The following is a 13,911-nucleotide window of genomic DNA, read 5'->3' as shown; positions in this document are numbered from 1 at the left end:
GAAGCTAACTTGCTCTGCACCAGCAGCTTTAGGTAACCAGACCTTGCCTCCGTGCCGGCAAATAAGATAAACTTCCACAAGTAGCGCTACCAGTCAAGGCGGGCGAGGAGTAGCTAAAGCATGCAAGAACATCGAGCATGGAGAAAGAACATGAGAAGATGGAGAAGCTAAAGCTAATCGCTAAACTAATGATTAAAAACATCCGGAAAAAGTCAGAATAAATGCTGATATGTACAAACTGGAACTGTGTTCGAGTGGAGAGCAACAAGTTAGGAACAACAAATCAACATTACAATTAATACGTATGTAGAGATAAAATAATGGGTCAGCTACACAAGCACACTGTCGAAAACCGGTTACGGCTGATGTCAGCCATGACAAGGCTCATAAGGTCAAAAGTATATTAAATGTATAAAAGTCAAAAGTATATTAAATGTTTATAATATCAACAATGTTAGCTGTGCTTGTTTGCACTATTTTACACCTTAATGTAATGAGTTTGGGAAGCTACACAATGTCTAAAATTATACTGTATTACGTAAAAGAAACAACAGACATGTTTACATGAAAATACAACTGTGATATAATCTGACCCTTTTCTGAGCTCCTCTTTGATATCACCTTGAAAACTCTCTTATCCAATGAATTGAAAAATGATCAATCCATTGAAAAATTCACAATTATTTTAAGAATTGCTGTTTTAAGGTATTAATACCAGCCACACTTGGATGTTCTTCCCAAGCCGGTGCCAGTTTTCTATGACTACTCTGACTTTCTCCCACATTCAAAATGATGCATATTTGCCTTCGATGAAATTGTCATACATGCACAATTATTTGGGACAATGTAATTGAGGCACTGTTAATTGTGAAGAATATTTGCAGCGACAGCGAGTGACAACGACAGTCACTTATCTTCAAAGGATGTGACACAGATTGTTATATCTCCATGAGACTAAATTTAGAGCCCGCGTAACATCCTGAAAACAAAGACAGAGCTGTAAACTTCCTCTTTCTTGGTCTTCCCACCACTTTATAAATATGCACAATCATTACACAGCAGCAAAATATCACCAGAAGAGGCCATATATTCATATGCTCGTGTTCTGTTGCTTTTGTTTTTAATATTCCTTACACACAGTCGCTACCATTCCACAACATTAAAGTTTAAATGTCATATCCCAGAAGTGTAAATGAGATTTCCTTCAGCCTGTCTGTGTTCACATCACATCTGCCTGTTCTTTCGTTGCTGTTACACAGGGCAGACATTGACAAATGACCCAAAAAAAATAAAAAAATCCATCCATTTCTTTTTATAGCCTACCGCTTGTCCTCATTACAGTTTCAGGCAAGTGGCAATCACAGTGCACAGATAGATAAACAGCTATTCACACAACAACTGGTTGGTTGGTTGGGTCCAAATGTTATGTCAGCCACTTATGAGCCACAGTACTTACATGGTCTACCAAGTTAATATATCGTGCACACACGTCTCGACATCTCTGAGACATTTTTAACTTGCAGTGGAACGGGTTACTGCTAAAGTAATAAAGGCGATAGTTATTGATTTTTCAATAATTGGGACTGGCAGCCTTCTATCCTAATAGAATAAGTCCACTCATACATTGAACAACAACCAAATCCCAACTCCATCTTGAGAACCAAAACAAGAGCTGACATTTTTTTAAAGGGATACTTGACTTATTTATCCATTGTCAGCAATAAAAAGTTAATAATGGAATTAATTTGATAATATAATTATTTATTATGTACAATTAATACATTTAAAAACACATTTTGCCACTTGCTGTCGACTGCTAATGACATCACAGGTGCTCAGAGCAACAATCATGGGTTAGTTTGAAAATGTTAAATGAGCAGACCCAGGAAACTAGTAAACCTGTTAGAGAATAGCATAGATGCTTTTTTTGTTTCTTTTTTTGGTTTGTTTTTGCTTTTACTCTGCAGTCTGCTGCTAGGTCGGAATTGCAAATAAGAATCTGTTCTCGATTGCCTTACCTAGGCAAGGCGATAAGGGGTTAAATAAAATAAACGTCCGCCTGTAAAGGTTAAAATGCATGATAGGTTCATTCAGCTACGACTTACTACCTACTTTACCCCTTGATCAAGATAACATTAAAATAAATTGTCACGTATGCACACCCAATAATGATCTAAGCAGACAATACACTCCAAAAGAGTGTCAGAGGTGTTCCACCATGTGGGACGTGCTCCCTTCTGCCTCTGTGGCCTCTGATTCACAAGTCCCTTGCTCCCTAACCTGGGTGGGGGCTGATTTTCACAGCATTGTTCCAGGGCACACCGTCCTACGCCATTTTCTTTTATGCGCCGTATAGGAAGTACAACCCCCCCCCCCCCCCTTCCAGCTCCGCGAGCCAAAGAGTTTTTGCAGGCGCACAAATACACACACACAAACACATCCTCTTTTGTTTTAAACTCCAGTTCAGGATGACCCTCTCTGATGTGACAATGACCCCCCCATGGGACAAAGCCAAGAACACGTCTGCTTTCCTTTGCAAGTCAAGACCTCTGACGTACCGTAAGAGGAACACACGTGCAAAGGCATTCCTGTAAGGATGTTGCAACAAAATGGATTATCATACATTTTTTTTACCTGCTCAAACATGAAAGGGAGATGTGAAAATGAAATTGGCGGCATATTTGGGAAGCATGCCATTTTTTATGACAATGGCAAGCGTATTTATGATTTTGCCAGTATACACAATCTCTGGGTAGTTGGTTGTACGTTGGTTGCCTCACAGTTTTGAAGTTCATAATTTAAACCTTGGTTCTGGTTGCGTGGAGTTGACATTTTCTCCCTCATTATAAAAGCATGTATGTTAGGTTCATTGAACACTCGGTTGCCAAGGAGTCCAAAACGGAAAGACGGATGCACACAGTTACTGTAGATTTGGAAAACAACGCAAAACAAATATACCTACAATTAGGGCACAATTAGGCCAAATTGTATATTTTCTATTCTAATGAGAAAAAAAGTCAATATGGCTGGAATTTTTCACCTACATGTGAATTAATACATATAGAAAATGCCATCTATAATTATCAGGGATGTAACGATAAGCGCGATATCGTGATATTAAAACTGCCACAATATCGTCGTCATCATGTTCACGATATTTAAATGCAAGACATCTGTTAAAAAAGTCGGGTAGATTTCCATTTGTGTAGTTCTAGCACCCTCTGGTGGCAATTTTGTTTTTAGTGCAATGTAATTTTCACAAGGCATGTTTTGGCCCTTCGATGTTTAAAATTACCCTAATTGTCAGACGAAGGGGAACGTAACATGCCTGTGAAGCAAGTCAATATGTAGAGGAACTCAATATGTGTGTGCATTAACAACAAAACATAATAATAATAAAAAACATAATCATAATAACATAACATTGATGCTATGTACAAAAGCGCAATATTGTGTTTTTTTCTTAGTATGAGCTCTTTCTCTGTCTTTTTTTTTTTTTTTAAACAATATTACATCCCTAATAATTATGCTGTACGGGACAGGATTGGCTGGCAACCAGTCCAGGGTGTAGCCCGCCTACTGCCCAAAACCAGTTGAGATAGGCTCCAGCACCCCAAACCCTTGTGAGGAATAAGCGGTCAAGAAAATGGATGGATGGAAATAAAACCAACATTGGATTGCCACTTGTGCAATGCCAGAATTGTCACCAGAATGAAGGATGGTATTGCCTACATATGCTGTGCACTGTCGTTAATGAATAGGAGTGACTAATAAAGCAAATCTCCTCTTTTCACAGCCAGAAGGACCACGCCCATAAGGATATGTGTTTTGTTCAAACACATTCCCGCAACAAAAGACACTGACAAGCGTCTTTGGGAATCCAAATGCAAAGACGTGGCTTACATTCCATGTCATTAATTGGACTTCCTGTGTGAATGTGTTGCTTCAGGCCTTCCTCTCCATATGCTTCCTCCAAGGAAGGATGCCATCACACCTCCTCCTCCTCCCTGGAGGTTCCACCCTTTCCTCACTTTAATAACCTCCAGGCCCGGTCCGGTTCAACACTGCAGGTCCGGATTGGGTGTGCATGTAAGGTCTCATAGCTTTTCGGTGGGTGGTACAGAAGTTTAAGGCGTGTGCGCCTATATGGTGATCTATGTGCATGCTACATGTATTTGTGCACATAAATCATCCATTAAAAAAAAACTCTGGAACTTCTCAGCATTGATTCCAGTTATATGTAATTCTCTTGTGGGTTTAAACTTATGCAACACGAGTTAATTGTCCATTACTATCAAGAAAGCATCATTTTAAATGAATAGACAGCCAGTATGTGTTTAAAATAACTGAGTGTTACCTGAATAAAAACGTTCATGACAATTAGGGGACAGACAACTAAACAAGAGAAACTGGCGTCCGGGACTCAAAATTAAATATATGACTAATTGACTGTCACAGTATGAAGACAAATCAGTCATATTTGTAATTAGTAAGTAATTTCTTCAGAAATTATGTGAATGTTGACAGATTGTGTCACCAAGCCGAATATCATAAGTTTAAGAATGTTTAGGAATGCCCTTTAGTGTCCAGTTGCTTTATTTGCGAGACGGTCTCTGTGCACATAAGTGGTGCGCTGGTGCGCATGAGACCTGCAAATTGAATATTGCGCTCAGGAAACACACCCAAAAAATCTTTTTAAAAAACAAAAAAAACAAAAAACAACGCCGATTAAAAACTACACATTTTCACCAAATAAATTGGTAAAAATGGTAGGGAAAAACCCTGAAAAAATAAATAAATATATATATATATATATATATATATATATATATATATATATATATATATATATATATATATATATATATTAGGGGTGGTAAAAAAAGATCGATTCGGCAATATATCGCGATATTACATCGCGCAATTCTCGAATCGATTCAATAGGCGGCCGAATCGATTTTTAAATATCCATTTTTGATGGGAAAATATTCACCAAAACATCTTAGGGTTCACACCTTAAGCATGGAAGAATGTTATATTAATGGAACATTATGCCTTAATATTTTATTTTAATGCTGTTCAAACATGAAACAGATTACAACCTTTATAAGATTGAAGTTTCAGATAAATAAATGATACATTTTCATACAAATCTTACACTGTACAAAATTACTGATGAGGATTTTCTAAATTAAAAAAAAAAAAAAAATCGCAACAATCGACTTATAAATTCGTATCGGGATTAATCGGTATCGAATCGAATCGTGACCTATGAATCGTGATACAAATCGAATCATCAGGTACTAGGCAATTCACACCCCTAATATATATATGAATATATATATATATATATATATATGAATATATATATATATATATATATATATATATATATATGAATATATATATATATATATATATATGAATATATATATATATATATATATATGAATATATATATATATATATATATATATATATATATATATGAATATATATATGAATATATATATATATATATATATGAATATATATATATATATATGAATATATATATATATATATATATATATATATATATATGAATATATATATATATATATATATATATATATATGAATATATATATATATATATATATATATATATATATATATATATATATATATATATATATATATATATATGAATATATATATATATATATATATATATATATATATATATATATATATAATGGAAAAAAAGTACTTTTTTTTTTAATGTGTTGGAAAGTAAGTTTGCAAAAAGGGGACATAGGTCATAGTAGTATAAAGCAGAAAAATACTCATTAAATCATATACCATTAGATTTAAATCAGGCCTTGCTCATACATGTAAAGAGTGCCTGCAGGTCTTCAATGCCAGGAATCTGTAAATGGTGATATCGGAAACAAGCCTCTTCAAACTCGTAAACAGATCGGATATAGGCACTAAATCGGAAATGGGCATCAAGTGCTGCAGTATAAAATCCAGCCGACGCTATAACAGCAGTGCAGTTTATGGTGCAGAAGGGAGCACTATCCACCCTCTGAGGCCCAACTCTATCAGCGCATTCACTTGTGAGTCACGTAGAAGACGAGGACAGCGAGCTGACTGGGCTATGGGAGGAAGAGGAAGAGGAGGAGGTGTGCGAAGAAGATGCGATCGCTTCATGCAGAAGAAGCAGAGGGTTGCAACTTGCACGCGGTGAATCATCTCATCGGGATCCCATTGCTCTGGGAAAGAAAACACTCCCCCTCATCAGTTCTGAAAGAGACTCTCCCACATAGATGAGCGCTTGGGAGCCTCCTGCTGCAGGGCAAGTAGACGGAGACTTGGAAGAAGTTTGGGTGTGAAAAGCCAGAGAGGAAGTCAGGGTCACACGTGCAGGAGCTGAAGCACCTACAGCTGTTTGCTTATTATTACTGCTGCGACATTTCCACCATTGTTTTCAACCTGGGAGCCTCTCATTTGATGAACAACATCCATCCATTTTCTTCATCACTTATTTACATTAGGATCACGGGTGAGCTGGAGCAGCTGTGTTAGGCGAGAGGCAGCGTACACCCTGGACTGGTCGCCAGTCAATCACGGGGCTTGTTGAGAAATCTTTTATGCCATTTGGAAGCAAAATGACCCTCTTTGTTTTGCATTACATTCATAAATGTACATTAAATCAAATTCATTCTTCTGGGGCTCAGAAGTATAGTATGCCACATAATAGACGGTCAAGCACTCACATCACACCTATGGACAGTTTTAGAGTCTTCAGTGAACCTTAGATCAATGTTTTTGGAACGTGGGAGGAAGCCTGACTTCCCACTAGAATTGTTGCTAGTCACTAAAAAAACCCCCCAAGATCATAGCTAGAGAGAAAAGCTTTGAGACCTACCTTCAATTCTTAACAATAATAACCCTAACCGCCAAATGGTCACGTTCATTTGAGCTCAGAATGCGCTGGATGGTGCCATAAGATTTTGCTGTTATGGTTTAATAGCTATAACAAGATTCACTTTCAGGTAACCCACCACCAAAGTGCTCCAAATGTTATATGGTTCAATAGATAATACAAGTTCTGTTTTCCCTGTGATTGGCTGGCAACCATCCAGGGTGTCCCCCGCCTACTGCCCAAAGCCAGCTGAGATAGGCTCCAGCTCCCCCCGCGACCCTTGTGAGGAATAAGCGGTCAAGAAAATGGATGGATGGAAGTTCTGTTTTCAAGTGATAACCACCATTCACTTCGGCTAAACTACTAACTTGCACATTTATTTGTGGTTTGAAATTGAATTTTTCCATTGTTTATTTTGTTTAACTAGATTACCTACATTTGTACTGTTTATTCCATTGTTACTATTTAATAACATTTCTCTCTTGCCAGTAGTTGGCCATGGCACTTTATAACGGAACACAATCTACATATTGTTTGTCCTTCAGATGTTATCCAAGAGAGATTTGACATGGGGTTCAACTGATAAACTAAACACAGAGGAGATCAAAAGTCATTATGTTTGGTGATAGTCACTTTTTGGGGGGTAAACTAGTTGCAAAAAGGGTCTGGAATGCCACTAAAGTTGTCAAAACTGACTTTGAGACTTATTTTCAAGTCTTTACAGGCTACAGAAAAACAGTTGTCATGCACACAATCTGCCAAAAAGGACACATATTTGATTAGTATTTGTTGTCATATATTCGTTACTTCTCACAAACCATCCAATCAGATTGCTGTAACTGCATCCCTATGCTGCTCACAGCCACAAAGGGGCCATATTTGCCTTGGGACAAAGGTTTTGTGAATTTCTTATTTTGATCAGGAAAAACAACTAAGACTCTTCTCGGGGGCATATTTGCACATTATCCAGGGGATTGCTAAAATACTCTGGTGCACCACAGTTCTAAATTAATTTATTGTATTGCCATGGTAAATGGCACTTTATTTTATATAGAACTTTTCCACCTTACAAGGCCCTCAACGCAAACACAAAATCCAAACACTTGCAAAGAACGACTCCAGCTCCTGCATGACTAAACCCCTTAAAGGTGCGATTGAAAATTTAGCGCAATTGTTCACATATCATTTGTGTCGAAATTGCTCACCAAACCATTACATTTTGGCATTGCTTTGCATTGGTAATCCTGAAATGGGTTAGAATTGAACAAAATTCACGTTGGAACACTTCCTTGTACGATCGTCAAAGAAGACATGACCAAAATGACGTCATGTTGCTGGCTATACTGCTCACAGCCACCAGGAGTCCCATGTGCACACATATGGGCAAGGCGGTGATGTATTCATTCAGTCATTTCAATGACATCATCAGTGTCAGCATTCAGCAGCCAATTGCAAATTATGGATTTGTGGCATCCTTTATGTCATTAACTTTAACAATAACACAACAAAGTGGTGTATTACCAAGTGGAAAGTAGGCTATAAAGAACAGGTAATTGTACTTTGAAAAGGAAATGGCAACAAGTGGAAAAATGCACCGTGAGAACTTTCTCTTACTCAAAAGGGAATGCCGTTGTAAGCCTTAGTAATGAGGCTCCGGTGATACAAGTTGATTGAAAAGTGCGTCAAGCTCGCGTGGCATCCGGATTACGTCACGGCCATGGCCTGATGGTGTGACATTCCAAAGACAAACGGAATGCAAAGCAACCCGTTTGAACGGGAAGGTTGCACTTAATTGCATTCCATGACCGAATTTTTTTTTGTTTGTTTTTTTGCTGTCCTCTCATCAACAGTGTTCAGGTGGGTCAGTAATGATAAGCAATCATTGTTGTATAGCCTATTTAAGAACAAAGTTTGTGTGGCTCAGAAAAAAAAAGTCAGTTTTTTCTGACCTTTTCTGATTCGGTTCAACTTTGGCAACTAGCAACTAAGAAACAAGTACAACTTTATTCTCGTAACATTACGTAATGGTGTGTGGCGTGTGTGTAATCTAACCCGACTTGTCTCAATAAGCACAACCTGAGTTCTTATGATTAATTTGTGAGGTAGCGTTACAGCTACAAAACAAAGCACCACAGGGTTTTTCTCTCGCTTTGGCTTGTTTACAAGATCCATGTCATGCAATGTGTCAGCGTTTCATGACATTGGTGCAGCTCGGCCTGGGAAAAACAATGGATGAGGTCACCTTAAGGCTTTTCTTCCAGGATTGTTTAGAACATAAAAAGATGGTGGGCGGGAGGAAGGGGAGGACTTTTCAGGCCTTGGTTCCCATTCAGTCACAAATAACAATGATGAGAAAAAGTAATGTCATAAACAAAAGCTAGTCATTATGCATGCATTTTTAGCTGCACTATATCTATGTCATAATGTTCAAAACATTGGTAAATCCAATAATGCTACGAATAAGCCTCGTGGCTTGTTTTTGATGCTTTTCCATTGGGAAAAACTAGGTGGTATACATTATATTTTTTTGCAGTATTCTCCTTGAAGTGGCACACATTTTTATTGGAAAAGGCCATGACTCAAACTTTAAACATAATATTTGAAAGTTGTTTTTTTAAACATCTTTTGCAAAAAAAAAAGAAGAAAAAAAGTAGCCACTGGTATGCAGGAGTGAGTCATCAATTAAGACTTGCCCAGGCGTTTCTTTATGGTACTTTTCACCAAGCGACAAGCAGCAGCCACGAAGTTAAGCTTAATAGCTGTCATTGTTCTGGACATAATCACTTGAGACGCCGCTCCCGATGACTCATCGGGGGTTTGGGTGGTGAGCGGGCGAGCGAGCGGCGAAGGTGCTATGTTCTTGGGATTGGGCGCCAAAGCGTGGATAATTTAGCTCCGTCACAATCCACCATTGTTTAGATGTAGTCTGTCAAGTCACATTGCGGCCCTGATGCAAACTGTCATTTAAAAAAAAAAAATGACAAAAGCGCCTGCAGATTCTATTCATTCCGCTGACAGCATTCACAGAAAAAATGTTTGAAAACTCCTGCTGCAAATTATTATGCAAGAGAGTCAAAATGTTCATTATTTTACATGGCAATCATCCATTTATCCATCTGTCCATTTTCTATAGCTGATTAAAGTCACATACTGTATAGACCAAGGATGGGCAACTTGCAGAAAATTGATTAATTTGAAAATTAAACAAAAAATGCTTTAATTTTATTTTATTATATTTTAAAGCCTACAAATTATTTTAAAATGCTGAGAAACATTAAAATATACATTTTCATACGGGGGGAATCTACAAAATCTCAAATCTGTAAAAAAAAAAAAAAACATTAAATCCGTGAATATGCAAATCATAGATGCCAAACTGCAAATTTGCCGGGTTCAACTGTAGTTTTAAGTTGTAATATCACCATTCACAACTAGATGGCAGGCTTGTCTTAGTTGCACTTACACTGGGTCTTATACTGTCCTGTATTACTATATAACAGGCCTATTTGTATTTTTATTTTTGCAAATTTGGAATGATATGGCTCCCACCGAAGATTCAAACATGGATCTTCCGCCTATGAGACAGCTATGCTAACCAGTGACCACTATAAAACCACACTGCTTGTCAATCCATGCATTTTATATAGCGCGTGCCCTCATTAGATTCACAGGTCAACATCGAGCCTTTCTTAGCTGACTTTGGGTGGGAAACGCCCTGGACTGGTCGCCAGCAAATCACAAGGCACATATAGACCAAGCATTCACACTCACATTCGCTTCAATTGACATTTTAGTCTTCAATGAACCAATACTATGATTTTTGTAAGGCAGAGTACCTGAAGAAAATCCATACAAGCATGAGAATAGCATGCAAACTTGAGATTTGAGCTTTGACCAGGTCACCATCACTAATAAACCCTGAGTGGATTCGAATCATTGCTCTAATTCTGTTGTATAATTAAAATGTTTTTTGTTTTTAACAAGAAGCACAGTAAATATTTGTGTGCTGCCATGCTCCACTTGTTGCCTCGGATGCCTCCGTTATCTGTTTACTCTTTGGGGGGGGGGCAAAAAAGAGAAGCCGCGGTCTCCTCCTCCCTTCATCTTGTTTACAGAGCTACACGTGTACCCATTAAAAGACTGAGTGCAGCTGGAACGACAGCACACGGGAGGCCTTGTTGTCCCGCGCCCTGCGGTTTAGTGGGCTAAAGGGCACATTCAGTTAATGATCGGTGACCACCCTGTGGTTATGGCCGGCGATGTGCCTCTTCGGAGACATTGGCTGTGCCTGCATGTGTTCCTTTCGTGACTCAAGAAGAACAAAAAAAATAAAAAATCTGATTCAAACACAATTCTGTGCCTGTGTGCGGCGGGAAAGAGTAAAGATAGACAAGTGCGTGACCTTTGGTTGACACACTGTGGATTGGAAAAGGGCAGCACAATCTTGTGGAAGCTCCCCACGGTCAGTCGAAAAGCATTTAGGGCTGCATCACTGCTTGCAATTACACGTCTGGCCACACGGATGAGAGAGCAGAGCACTCTTGTCTGTGCAAGGCTGCAATATAAAGTTTAGGTCGATGTGATAGTTTCCTAAATGGAAAAACGCCTGTAAAAGCTATTCTGTGTAAACTGTACCGACGCACGGGCGCGAAATGAGCGGGTAAAGTGAACCCTTCGATTTTCCGGCCGCTGAGGTATAGGTTTCTTTTCTATATAAAAGCACCAACATGGAAAGGGGTACAAATTCAACCTGGAAATTTCACTGTTCTGAATAAACAACACCAACACCAAATGAAGTGGACTAGCACCGATATGGAACAAGTGGACAAAGTCAACCCAGCAATTTTCTGCCCCCTCAGAGGCTGTATCGGAAACCCCTTTAACACTACCAGTGTGTGTATTTAAAAAAAAAAAAAAAAAAAAAAAAAAAAAAGCTAAGCATTTTTTTTCCTCTCTCCTTGGCAGTTCTATATAAATCTCACTGACACTGAATTAGGTAGACAAAGTAGAAGGTGATTTTCCACCCTTACGCCACCATTTTTGTACGTGTCACTTTTTTTCATTACCATGAGCAACACAGAATGGGACGGCCAAATTAAGCCGTTCCGAGCACAGAAATAGAAGTAGAAGTCCCTTTTATACTGCCTGTAAAAGATTTTCGGTGTTCTGCATAAATACCACTGACATGAAAAGGAAAGACGAAGTTAGCCTTACAATTTTCCATCTTCGGACTTGGTTTAAGATGCCCTTTACTGACTGAACAAGCAGGCTTGTATAAACAGCACTGACACAGAATAGTCAGCAAGAAGTTGATGATTTTCCATAGAGATAATATCAAAGGGAATTTTTCTGTCTTTGTCCTATATTGCTGTTCTATAAATGTCACTGACTGTCAAAGTCAACACAGATATTTTCCAATAGCAATTATACATAGTGGTCTCTGTGTAAAATAGGCTATAAAATCCCCATACAGTATACTATACACCTTGTGAAGTAGAATAATATATGTACAATAATAACAATAACAAACCAAATCAGATTGGATGTGCGATGTCATGACATCATTGCTTTTCCACAACTTCTTATCCCCATAGATAGAATTTCATACAAACATGCACTGTTATGAGAAAAAAATAATAATAAAGCCACAGTCAAAAGGGTTCGTAGAAAAAGGTTTGTTGTTCTCATTTATTCATGAAGGTTATTAGAAATACATGGATGTAGATTTTCCGATACTGTACAGTGATCCCTAATTCATTGTGGGGATATGTTACTGACCCATCTCCCATACAATAAAATCTGCAATATACTGGAGAAATACCACATAAAAATTGTTTTATGTTGTATGTATAGTTTTGTCCCACCTACATGCTTTAAACATATTTAAAGATATTTATCACACTTTCTAAACTATACTACATATTTGTATATATATTTTGCAAGTATAAAAAATTATAGAAAATACTGTATGTATCATAGTAGATCTGTGCCTTTAAAAGGCGGGGCCTGATGGGATAGCTATGGAGCGTCTGTGTGCAAGTGTCTGCGTGTGAGTGGTGGCCAACAGCAGCTTCTGACAAAGTGTGTACATTTTTTTTTTTTTTTGTGAAAATACCTGAAAAGTGCATCAGCGACTCTGGCTCTTCTTTCCCACACGCAAGAGCAGATTACAGATTTCCACGATATGGGAATGGTCGCCTGGAGACGGTAGGTAAACCGCAATATAACTGTGGAACAATGAATATGTATCACAAAGGTTGTTCAACAAATAATTACCCTCCAACAACTGAATTAAACTGTCTTCTGAACCTCAATTTTCTTCATTAAAATTAAAGACAGTTTTTGCCTGTCTTGACTGTTCTAAACACAAAATTTAACCCATTTCAAATAAAAACGTGCAACTATGAACGCAATGCATCCTGTGGCATGTGGCGAGCAAACACATGCACTCCAGACCGAATATAATACTGTGCCATTTGATAGGATTTCCTTAATTCGTGTAAGAACATGTTGCATTGTGAACACTCTCCACCTCTGTGTCAAGTATGTGTGTGGGTGCAGGAGGAAAGGGAAACAAAAAAAAACAGGAATCTGTGAAAGTGTGTGTACCACGCATCTGCGAACCTGCAGTGTGTTTGTGCGAGTGCGTATTTGAGCATGTGAGAGCGTGCCTGAGCGTGTGTTCACTAAGTGTCAACTAGCGGCTGTACGGGGTACGTAGCGTGTGCAGAGTGTTGCGTGGTGTTTGGACTCCACGGCTGCTGCTCAAACATTCAGATGACACACAGACAGCGGAAGGAAAATGTGCAATAACAGAGACTTGCCTTTAACCATCAAATAATCAACTCATTTTCAGAGATTTACAGTTTTGGTACATATAACTGCACGTAAAATAAAACAAATAGGCTCAGTCAACATGGATGCTTCCACCTTGCCGTGACTAGAGTTTTTCTAAGTGCTGCCTGACTGTACTGTAATTGACTTGGCTTTCTGAAGCAATCA

Source organism: Festucalex cinctus, chromosome 5 (genome assembly GCF_051991245.1).
Source record: "Festucalex cinctus isolate MCC-2025b chromosome 5, RoL_Fcin_1.0, whole genome shotgun sequence".
Classification (NCBI taxonomy): Eukaryota; Metazoa; Chordata; class Actinopteri; order Syngnathiformes; family Syngnathidae; genus Festucalex; species Festucalex cinctus.
Note: the sequence above shows the minus strand (reverse complement) of the source record.